The sequence below is a fragment of the Heloderma suspectum genome, chromosome 5 (assembly GCF_057233095.1).
Source record: "Heloderma suspectum isolate Gila_16-S chromosome 5, 16-S_ref, whole genome shotgun sequence".
Lineage (NCBI taxonomy): Eukaryota > Metazoa > Chordata > Lepidosauria > Squamata > Helodermatidae > Heloderma > Heloderma suspectum.
In genome coordinates this window covers 84109222-84121872 of record NC_139462.1, presented here as the reverse complement: position 1 = coordinate 84121872, position 12651 = coordinate 84109222, and positions in this window count along the sequence as shown.

Here is a 12651-nt window from a genome sequence, read left to right as displayed (position 1 = left end):
AGGTAGAAGTAAGGAAAATGGGTGAAAAGTAGTATCTATGCATACTGTTTGTTTTAACAAGGGAGGCAATGACTTAGAGCTGGAATGGAAGTAAATTCAGGGAAGGGGACTTGCCTGTCCCTTCCTCTCTCCTGCACACCTCTCACCTCATGTGAAATACTAATCCCAATTTTAAGAACATAAGAACATAAGAAGAGCCATGCTGGATCAGACCAAGAGTCCATCTAGTCCAGCATTTTGTTCACACTATGGCCAAACAGCTGTTGACCAGGAACCCAAAAGCAAGAGACAAGTGTAACAGCACCCTCCTGCCCATGTTTCCCAGGAACTGGTGTACATAGGCATACTGCTTCTGTTCCGGAGGTAGCACATAGCCATCAGGACTAGTAGCCATTGATAGCCTTCTCCTCCAGGAATTTATCTAACCCCCCTTTTAAAGCTATCCCAGTTGGTGGCCATCACTACATGTTGTGGTAGCAAATTCCATAGTTTAACTATGCACCGTGTGAAGGAGTACTTCCTTTAATCTGTCCCACCAATCAGCTTCATGGGATGACCCTGGGTTCTAGTGTTATGAGATTGGGAGACAAATGTCTCCCTATCCACTTTCTCCAGAAAACAGAGGTGATTTTTTTCACCTCTATCATGTCCCCTCTTACTGGCCTTTTCTCTAAGCTAAACAATCACAGTTGCTGTAACTTTTCCTCATAGGGGAGTTGCTGCAGCCCCTTGATCATTGGAGAGAGCAATCCTATGGCCGCTAATCAGTGGCTAGACAGCCACAGGATATGTGGGTTTCTGGGAACTGACCTCGGAACCGGTTCTCCGAGGTCGGTTCCTGGAGAACCGACCTTCCCCCCATTCCGCACTGCACTCCGCGCTTGGAAGAGGAACGCGGAGTGGCCAAAATGGGTGTTTTTTGGGGGGGGGGGGTTCCAGGGCAGGGAAGGAGGAAATGCCAGTATGACACATCTTATGTGTCGTACCGGCAGCCTCCTCCCCCGCTCCGCCTTCCTGCAGCTAGATAGCCAAAATCGGCTGTCTTGCCACAAATTCAGGGCAGGAGAAGCGCAGAGGGAATGATCCCCTCCATGTTTCTCCTGCCCTGCATTGGATAGGTGGTTGCCTCAGAATTTGGAGGTGGCCTCCTATCCCCATAGGATTGCGCCCTTAGTTGCTCCTTTCTGCACTTTTTCCAACTCTACAATATTCTTTTTAGGTGTGGTGACCAGAACTGCACTCAGTATTCTGAGTGTTGTTGCACCATAGATTTGTATAAAGGCAGTATGATTTTGGCTGTTTTATTCTCAGTTCCTTTTCTAAGTATGCCTAACACGGAGTTTGCCTTTTTTTAGGGATGGCGGAGAATTTCTCCCCGAAACTTCGGGGGGCCGAGCGCCAACGTGTTCGGCCCCCTGAACAAGTTTTGGGGAGAAATCCTCCGCACCTCCCCACCCCCCACACACACCCCGGGACGGGACTTACCTTTGCTGAATGTCCCTCCTGGCAGCGGGTCCGGCCGGCGGTTCGGCGGGTGTTCGTGCAGGGCAGGAGCGGCAGCCGGTCTTTTGAGCGGCTGCCGCCGCCGCCATTCCAATAAAAGAAAAAAACAACAACACACACCCGTGATAGGCTATGTGACGATTAACGTAGCCTATCATGGCTAGATTTGCAAAGTCAGCCATGATAGGCTACGTAAATCATCACGTAGCCTATCACGGGTGACTTAAAAACAAAAACAAAAACGTATGGATAATGGCGGCCCCCATAGGGAGCCGCCATTCCCATTCCTTATTTGGTCGCTGTAGTCTACGTAAAGATTTACGTAGACTACGGCGAAAATAAGGGCAACGCCATTAGCGTACGCGCTTTTTTTTTTTTTTAAAGTCACCCATGATAGGCTACATGACGATTAACGTAGCCTATCACGGCTGACTTTGCAGATCTAGCCGTGATAGGCTACGTTAATCGTCACGTAGCCTATCACGGGGGCGTTTTGTTTTTTTAAAAAAACTTTGGAGTTCGCGGCCGGGTGAGGCGGGAAGCCTCCTTCCCGGCCTGAATTTCGGCCGGGTGAGGTGGGAAGCCTCCCCCCCAGCCTGAATTTTGGCCGGGGCGAGGCGGGAAGCCTCCCCCCCTGGCCTGAACTTCGCGGGGGGAGCAGCGAAGCGCCTCCCCCCCACCGCGAACAAGCTTCGACGACAGGTAAGTGACTTTCGTCCACCCCTACCTTTTTTACAGTGGCTGCACACTCAGCTGACATCAAGCTGTCCACCACAACCCCAAGATCTCTTTCTTGGTTAGTCACCACTACTTCAGATCCAATCAGATTATACTTGAAGTTGGGATTTTTTTGCCCCCGCATGCATCACTTTACACTTGCTTACACTGAACCTCATTTGCCATTTGGATTCCCATTCTACTGGCTTGGAGAGATCCTTTTGGAGCTCTTCACAATCCTGTTTTGTTTTAACCACCCTAAATAATTTGGTGTCATCAGCAAACATGGCCACTTCACTGCTCACTCCTAATTCCAGACCATTTATGAACAAGTTGAAAAGCATTGGTCACAATACAGATCCCTGTGGGACCCCACTATTGACATCCCTCCATTTAGAGAATTTCCCATTTATTCCTACTCTCTACTTTCTGTTCTTTAACCAGTTACTGATCCATAAGATGACCTCTCCTCTTATTCCATGACTGTTGAGTTTGCTCATGAGTCTTTGGTGAGGGACTTTGTCAAAAGCCTTTTGGAAGTCCAAGTCTACAGGATCACCCCTGTCTACATGTATATTGACACTCTCAAAGAACTCTAAAACGTTAGTGAGACAGGACTTAACCTTGCAGAAGCCATGTTGATTCTTTTTCAGCAGGGCTTGTCTTTCTATTTGCTTACTAGTTTTAACCTTAATAATGCTTCCAACCAATTTACCCAGAATAGATGTGAAGCTAACTGGCCTGTAATTTCCCATATCTCCTCTGGATCCCTTTTAAAAAATTGGTGTTACATTGACCATCTTCCAGTCCTCTGGTACAGAGGCTGATTTTAGGGATGTGTTGCATATTTTGCTTAGAAGGTCAGCAATTTCATATTTGAGTTCTTTGAGAACTCTAGGATAGATACCATCTGGGCCCAGTGCTTTATTTACTTTCAATTTATCAATAAAGTTGAGAACTTCATCTTTTGTCACCACTGTTTGCCTCAGTTCCTCAGACTCCCTTTCTGAAAACATCAGTTAAGGCACAGGTATCTGTTGTATATCTTCTGTAGTGAAGACCAATGAAAAGAGTTCATTCAGCTTCTCTGAAATCTCCTTGTCTTCCTTCAGTACTCCCTTAGCTCCATTGTCATCCAACTGCCTCCCTAGCTGGTTTCCTGCTTCAGATAATTAAAGAATTCCTGCTTCTGATATATTTAAAGAATACTTTATTGTTGGCTTTGATATTGTTAGTGATATGCTCTTCAAAATACTTTTTTGCATCTCTTATTGTCTGCCTGCATCACCTTTGTGCAAGCATGTGCTCCCTTTTGTTTTCCTCACTTGGGCAAGACTTCCATTTTCTAAAGGAAACCCTCTTTTGGTGACTCCCCCTCCAGCCCATCCCATACTGTTTAAGCGTGTCATCTCTTAATATCTGTACAGCACTTAATACATTTTAGACGCTTTATAAGATGATGATGCCGAAATTTAATGTTACTTGGATGTCATTAGGTACAAGGATTAAGGCACTGAGATGTTGTGTGCCTATTTTTCTATAGCTAAATAACTAAAGGTTTTTGCACTTTAGCAAAAGCTTGAATCAACTGCAACTGAAAAACACTCCTTAGAGAGGGTACTGTGAAGAAAAGCAGCAATAAGGTCTCTCTTATTGTTCTCTCTCTCTCTCTCTCTGTGTGTGTGTGTGTGTGTGTGTAGGTGCAGCATCAAAAGTGAGTAATTTAATTGCCACACTTATTTAGTCCTTAGCCTCTTCTGATATTGCCAACTACAGTGATAATTAATGCTAACTCTGTTGGTGTTCTCTGTGACAGGAATTCAGGGAAGTGGATCGAGACAGTCTACTCATTTTGCATTAGTCATAGCACTCCAGGACATCACTGAAGGCCATCATCTAAACAGAATTAAGATTAATTTTGTTGCCTGCTGAGTTGTGAGTAACCAAAAGGTTAAAAGAATAAATGTGCAGAAGGTTGTGTGGTCATAAGAAATGATCTCAGGGTTAGAAACAAGAAACGCTCGAGACCAACTTCTGGCATTGTAACTGTGTGTTGTCTGAAGCCACAGAAGTCATTACAGTATACTTTTCCAGTGATGATTGTAGGCAGATATGGTGGTAACTAACCACTGGATAACACTACTGAACTGAGTGTGAGGGTCTCCAAGTCCAAGTCCACATTGCAACACAAGGATCTTAAGCCATTTTGCTTGAACGCTCTTATATTGTATTGAATGTTTTTCAACTGAGGGTAGAGCTGCCTTTCTTGGATCATAATTTGAAAGCCCTGCAATCACTCACTTGCAGTCTGAATAATATTGTGCCATTATACTTGCCTTCCTGTGGGAAGATCAGAAAAACAGAGAAGAAGCAGAATGATGCACCACCATGTCTATAACTATATTGATGCCAAAATTCACTCTGGAAAAGGCAGGAAGATTCTAAGAGGAGAAATTAATGAGCCCAGGATGAGTGACCCCTTCCTCCACGAATGTGCCTTCTGAAACAAAAAGTTTCTTGATGAATCATATAAGGCAGTCCTTCCTGTATTTCACAGAGCCTCTCTGTATTTATTTCACCAAGCTAGTTGTTGGTGAAACTGTGTAAGGCTTTATAGGTCAAAACAAGCACCCAATTCAAGGTGCTAGTTTTGACCTATAAAGTCTTACACAGTTCAGGACTGCAATACCTGATGGAGTGCCTCTCCTGGCATGAACCTATTGGTACACTACACTTATCGTCTAAGGCCCTTTTCTAGGTGCCTCCTCTGAGGGAGGTTTGGAAGGTGGCAACTAGGGAGAGACTGTTCTTGGTGGCGGCCCTCTGATTATGGAATGAACTCCGTAGTGAGGCCCACCTGGCACCAACATTATTATCTTTTTGGCACCATGTTAAGACCTTCCTCTACTCCCAGGCATTTGACAGCATATGATAGTTTGTTTGTTTTTTATCAGTCATGGGATGTTGTTTGGGTAGGTGTGTCTGCTCTGTTTATATGTTTGTAGCTAAACTGTTTTTATATTATGCATAATACTGTATTTTTAAGGTTTAAAATCTTTGTAAACCACCCAGAGAGCTTTGGCTATTGGGCAGTATAGAAATCTAATAAATGAAATTATGTGAACTACTTATCTCTGATGTGTTTTAGAATTTTGTTTCTGTAGATACTGAAAACCCCTATGTCAAAGTTTCTGTGGACATTTATTTGCGGGTACCTCTAAACCGGTTTGGCTTATCCCCTAAAACTTACAAGGTATGATCCGGTAATAATTATGCACATTCAAATCCTTGATTCCAATTAAAAAAAATCATACAAATGTTGAAGTTATCTACAATTGAAGTCAATAAGGCTTAAAAGTGCTTAGCACTGATGGGACTGAGTCCTCAGATTTGTGGGGAAACGGTGTAACTTTTGTAAGGCTTCACATGATTTCAATGATGGAAAGACAGTCCATTCTAGCTTAACCATCTTTGTTTATAAAGATTAGCAAAACCAAAGTGCTTCCAGATGGACGGTTCTGGTGCTAGTAGAAAATGGAAGGCATTGCGCAACTGTTCTGTCTTTTCTTCCTTAACACGTGTTTTGGCATTAAGGAAAAAGACAGAAGAGGTGTTGGGAAAACATGGGCATGTGTGTTATGAGTAGAGGATGATGACATCTGGACTCCCTTTAAATATCTATGAATGAGGCAGGGGATTGGTGTCATAAAAAACCTTATCTGGAAGCATGCCCCAACTGTTAGTATATGAAAACATTTTTTCCTAATAGAGCTATTTAAAAGCAGGGGTAGGCAACACATGGCTTGGGGGCTGCATGCAGCCCCTGCCATCCCCCAAATTAATTAAAACATTTTTTTGGGGGGGGGAAATAGTATCCATAGTGGCTACAGAACACCCACAAGATCAAAATTATCTTGTCTGCAAGATAATTTTATCCTTTTAGCACTCTGTTACCACTACAGATGCCATTTTTATTTTTTTGTTTTTAATTTATTTTTCGGCACACATGGGGGGAATGCAGCCTGTGGGGAAGGCACTGGACAAAAGTGGCCCCCAGACTTCCCAAAGTTGCCCACCCCTTTTTAAAAGCATCAAGTCTCTCTACCGGTCTGGTTGCAGGTAAAAACTCAGGGGCAGACTGTTAACAAGTTTAAAGCATAAACCTCTGAAGAAATGTGTGCTTTTTCCTCTTTATTTTTACCATCAATATTTACTATCAGTAATAATAAATAATAATATATTTGTACCTTGCACAGTGCTTTGTACTATACAGCGGACATCCACCGGTGCAGGATTCCTCCACCTGATTTCAGGTGATTCTCCCCTCCCACTGAAGTGGTATGCAACAGAGCTATCACCATTCAGGAGGGCCCCTCAGCCCTCGGGGGGGGGGGCAGGGGGCTGCAGGGGGAAGGAGGGGAAGGGAGAGATTGGTTGTATGAGCTGCCTTATGTTTGCACAACAATTGGATACAACCCATAATCTTGTTTTTCCTCACAACTATCTTGAAAGGTAGTTTCCTATTATTTATTTTTCCTGTATGGAAAACTGATAGGTACTGACCCATAACTATCAGTCTCAAGGCTGCAGTGAGTCTTAAATTCATATCTCACAGGCTTATGTCCATCATTCCATTGACTGGACCATAACTGATGATTCTTGTAAATTAACTTATTTGTAGTACCATCCCTTTTATTACATAACATTATTTATTACATACTTTGATTGATTGATTGATTACATTTCTGTACCACCCAATAGCTGAGGCTCTCTGGGCAGTTCACAACAACTAAAACCACAAAATAAATAATACAATATAAAATCTAAAAGTTTTAAACTACAGTATAAAAGTACAAACCAAAATAAAACCTAGTAGCAATGCATTGCAGAGATTTAAAATATAATAACAGATTTAAAACAACAGAACTGAAAAACCAAAATGCTATTATTTATTACATACTACCAGTGACATGACCAATTAGCATGGCAAGGAAGTTTGCAGCATGCCATAGATAACAACGTGTACAGTGTATGATTTCCATGATGCTGTAATATTTGGCTTTCTTGTTTGGTTTGTAATGCTCTACTGCTTGGATATTTGAGGCTATACTGTCATCATATGCACAATGGGTGAAAAAAGGTGCAGTCAATATCTCTAATTCAAAGTTTAGGTAATTCACACAATAATATGGCCAAAATCCCACACTGGTTGGGAACATATAACATTACAGAGATTCTCAGGGCTAGTGCTGATATCACTTGTCAATAAAAGATTAGTATTGTAGTTGTAAAATTCTCCAAAAAAAGAAAAGAAAAAAGAAGAAGACTCCCTCTGTGTTACTTTGGGCAGATAAAAAAAAAAACTTCTCCAGGGAAATCTATAACAGTTGTAAAGTTGTAAAGCTCTAATATATAATCCCACACTAGCAGGAGGGTGGGCAAGATGACCTAATAATGCTTTCCCTTCTACATTCTCTAGAATTCTTATGTTTGATGTCCTGAGCAAGCTTCAACTACATCAGGTTCTGTTATGCCCTTTGTTATTTTGGAAAGTTATCGTATGTCTAGCACATAGGTGGATCATGCTGTAATAACCCTAGGCTCTTCTGTAGCTGCTACAGTACATCAATATTTCAGAATTCATATGGGGATTACAGTAAACTATCAGGATTCCATACTGCCAGGCAGTGCAATAGTCTGTCTTTTTGTTTTGTTTTGTTACTAATAACAATTTATACAGAAGCAATGCTGACTCACTGCAAACTAGACTTTTCTTACAGAAAGTGATTTTGCTATACTATAAAAGACAGATAAGATAAATCATTCCTTGTTATTGTAGAATAGATAGTCAATGATGCAGCAGTGCATACTGGCAAAAAGGGGATTTGCTATTTACCAATTTCCCACATGCACAAATACTATATGTAATATGTATGTGTTTAGGAACCTCCAGCTTATGAAATGTGATTGTGAGACTGCGAATGAGAAAGACAATACATGGAATGCTTAAGGGCACAAGGAAATACAGCACATTATCATCCACCCCTTGTATGACTATGGAAAACCATGCTGAAATGAATACTCAGAAAGAAACTCACCGATTTCAGTGACACTTACTTCCAGGTATGTTTACTTATGATCACAAACATGTCTTCATAGGTATCACATTTTAAGCCAGTTATTTACTTATTTACTTGGCTACAAAAGGTTGTCTGGTCAGTTTGCAATAAAAGTTAAAACCGTAAAGTATACAAATAATGAAGCATAAACACAGCATCTAAAAATAAAATTAAAATAGCAGCAAAATAAAAGCAAAATAAAAGCAAAGTATAACCAGCGACAGGGAATCATAGTAATACAGCAGATCTTAACAGCACTAAACATTTTCTAAACAGACTGAAAGGTCTGAGAAAATAAAAATGTCTTCATCTGGTGCCATAAATAACACAATAGAGGCACCAGGTGGGCCTGTCTAGGAAGAGCGTTCCACAATGGGGGGTGGGGGGTGGGGCAACATTGAAAAGGCCCTTTCTCTAGTAGTGACCTGCCTCACCTTATTTGGCAGAGGCATTCACAGAAGGGCTTCTGAAGGTTATCTTAGTGTATGTAGTAGGGATGTACGAAAGTGACTTACCTTTCGCGGATTATGTTGATGGTGGGGGGGTGGCATTCCATCCCTCCCCCTGGAATCCTGGCCGGGGGGGGAGGCGCTCTGTTCCTCCCCCCGGAATCCTCGAACGGCCGGCTGTGCTCCACGGCAGCTCCGCAGAGCAGCTGGCCAGGCCCGGCCCGGCCAGGCCAGAGCCGTCCGCAGCCAGATTTCCGGCCGCGGAGGGCTCTGGGTAAAAAAAAACAAAAACAAAAAACAACCGCATACGCAAATGGTGGCAGCTACGGCCACCGCCATTTGCGTCCCTTCTTTTTGGCCGTCTTAATCTACATAAATATTTACATATACTATGAGGGCGAAAATCAAGGGGAATGCAAATAGCGTAGCGTGTGCTATTTGCGTCCCTTTTTCATTCACCGTTTTAGCCTATGTAAATCTTTACGTAGGCTAAAATGGCGGATCAAAAGGGGATGCAAATAGCGGCCGCTAAGCTATTTGCATTCCCCTTTATTTTCTCCATCATAGTTTACGTAAATATTTACGTAGATTAAGATGGTAAAAAGAAGGAACGCAAATGGCGGCGGCCGTAGCCGCCCCGATTTGCATATCTGTTTTTTTTAAAAAACCCACCCCCAACCATGATAGGCTTAGGAGTGCACGAAAGCCACTTACCTGGTCTCGCAGCTTGCTTCGCGGCGGAGGGGAGGCGCTTTGCTGCTCCCCCCGAAGTTCAGGCCAGGGGGGGAGGCTTCCACCCTCGCCTGGCCAAAATTCAGGCTGGGGGGGAGGCTTCCCGCCTCGCCCGGCCGAAATTCAGGCCGGGGAGGAGGCGCCTCGCCTTGCCCGGCCGCAAAATAAAAAGTTAAAAAAAAACCCCGCCCCCGTGATAGGCTACGTGACGATTAATGTAGCCTATCACGGCTAGATCTGCAAAGTCAGCCGTGATAGGCTACGTTAATCGTCACGTAGCCTATCACGGGTGACTTTAAAAAAAAAAAAAAAAAGCGCGTACGCAAATGGCGGCCCCCATAGGGAGCCGCCATTCGCGTTCCTTATTTGGTCGCTGTAGTCTACGTAATCTTTACGTAGACTACAGCGACCAAATAAGGAACGTGAATGGCGGCTCCCTATGCGGGCCGCCATTAGCCGTTCGCACTTTTTTTTTTTTTTAAAGTCACCCGTGATAGGCTACATGACGATTTATGTAGCCTATCATGGCTGACTTTGCAAATCTAGCCGTGATAGGCTACGTTAATCGTCACGTAGCCTATCACGGGGGCGTTTTTTTAAAAAAACTTTTATTGGAATGGCGGCGGCGGCAGCCGGTCGAAAGACCGGCTGCTGCCTTTGCCCCTGTCGAAGACCTGACGAACCGCCGCCAGGACCCGCCGCTGGGAGGGACATTTGGGAAAGGTAAGTCCCGTCCCGGGGGGGGGGTGCGGGGTGCGGGAGGTGCGGAGAATTTCTCCCCGAAACTACTTCAGGGGGCCGAACACGTTGGCACTCAGCCCCCCAAAGTTTCGGGGAGAAATTCTCCCCCATCCCTAGATAGGCTACGTAAAGATTTACGTAGCCTTTCACGTCTTTTTTTTTCCCCCACAAGCCTGGAAATGGTGGTGGCGGCAGCCGGTCGGAAGACTGCCCGCTGCCGCCGCTGCCGAAGCCGCCGCCGCCTGGAAGATCCACCCCAGGTAAGTCTCGTCCTGGGGGGGATCCGCGGGGGGGGGGTGGCAGGCCATTCCGCCACAGATTTCGGGGGGGCCGAACGCACTGGCATTCGGCCTCACCGAGATCTGTGGCAGAATTCTCTGACATCCCTAGTATATAGTCATGTATATATGGGAGGAGACAATACTTCAGGTAACTTGGTTCCAAGCTGTTTAGGGCTTTAAAGGTAAATTCTAGTGATGGGCAAATATATGCCAACAGAAATAATAATTTGCTTGTCAGGTTATTAAATCTTCAGACTAATCTCACATGACAGTTCTCCACCCTTCCAAGATCTTGAAGTATATATATAAATTGCTGCACATGTGTGTCAGCCAAGTGCATCTTGGGAACTGTGGGAGAATGGTATCATACTATGCATCATAAGGAGGTCCTGCTGATCACCATGAAGAACCTCGATGGCGCCCACCTTGTGGAAAACCCTCCTCTGTGCAGTTCGGAAGGAATAAAATGTAACATCTTTTAAAAGCTTCCTGAAAACACACCTTTTCACATCGGCTTTCCCTGGGCTGTAACTGCTCCTGGGTTTTGCGAGCGAAGACAGGGTAATAAAGAGACAGACACAAGTGCTTGGATTAAAAATGGGGCCACATTTATTGAAATATCTGCAAAGGGGAAACCTAGGATGGACCCTGACTGTACCAGTGGCTAGCTGGCACTTTTATGGGCGAAAACGTACCCAGCCTGAAGGGTGGCGTGTCAGCATCGCTGCCCCTTCAGACTGCCCCTTATAGGGAAGGTAGACCTTCCCCTGTCACCCCTTCCTGGGCCGCACAGCTCCTGGGTGTGTGAGGTGAGTCGGCTTCCAGGCAACCCTTATCTCCCCGCCAAGCTGCAAAACCCATTTGGGAGGCCTCAGGAGTCACCTGTCACCGTAAGGTGCCTCTGAATGCTCACCATCCCTAAGCTCATTCTCCTTTGCCCATCCCAGCCGCCATCTGTAATGTGACCTAGACTGAGCAAGAATTCGACCAAATGTACCTAAAGGACACGCCCAACCCCACTGACAGTGTGAAGTAGGCAAAAAGATGCACAGCCCAGGCCAATAGGACTGTGAGCCAAAAATTCCTACTTGGCCCCCAAAAGGGCAACCAGTTGGCACCCACACTGCTTAAGGGAGGGTGGGAGGGAGCCGCGCAAGCAAGAGGCTGTTGGGAGGGGCGCGGAGCATAAAAGGCCTCTCCAGCCCCTCCCTTTTCCAGTGGTGCCACAGGGTTCCACCAATGGTGGCCTGTGACATCTGCTCACCCTACCCGCCCACAACGCATGCCCCCCATGGCTGGGCAAACCGGATGTGGAGGTAGGGCATTTAGCTTAGTTTTACCTGGTAGTTTTAAACTTTTAACAGTTTTATATTATGTTTTTTAAGTTGTATTTTAAGGTTTTAATTGTGAACTGCCCAGAGAGCCTCAGCTATTGGACAGTATTAAAAAGTAATAAATACATAAATACATAAATAAATAAATTCATGTATCAGCTGAGTAGGTGGGCTGTGTGTCTGTGTGTGAATGGTGTGTGCTTGTGTGTCTGTGTGTAAATTGATACACAGGCAGTATGCCTATGCACACCAGTTGCTGGGAAACATGTGTGGGAGGGTGCTGTTGTATTCATGTCTTGCTTGTGGGTTTCCTGCTGGCAGCTGGTTGACCACTGGGTGAACAGAATACTGGGCTAGATGTACCCATGGTCTGATCCAGCTAGGCTCTTCTTATGTTATCACCTCTGCCTCTCCTCCCACCCTAAATTTGATAATCAGAAGCCTCCGAGTTTGGGGGCTTCCGATCATGCAGGGCGCAATCAATAGCCTTACACCCTTAATGAAATTTGAAAGCCAAGAAAATTTTAAGCAGTTTCCAATTTGGAAGTGTGATGGGGAATTTTTTTTAAAAAAGGGATTTGGGATATACAATTTAAATGTTGAGTTGGGGGTTGCAAAAGTATGCAAGCTGTGGAGATTTATTATGTATATGTTGGAAGCATCTCAGGTAGCAGAAGTGAAAAGGATCTTAGAGAGCTGCTGTCTGTCAGAAAATGGACAGTACTGCGCTAGTTGGACCAATGGGCATGGCAGCTTCATAGGTTTGTCTGTTTAC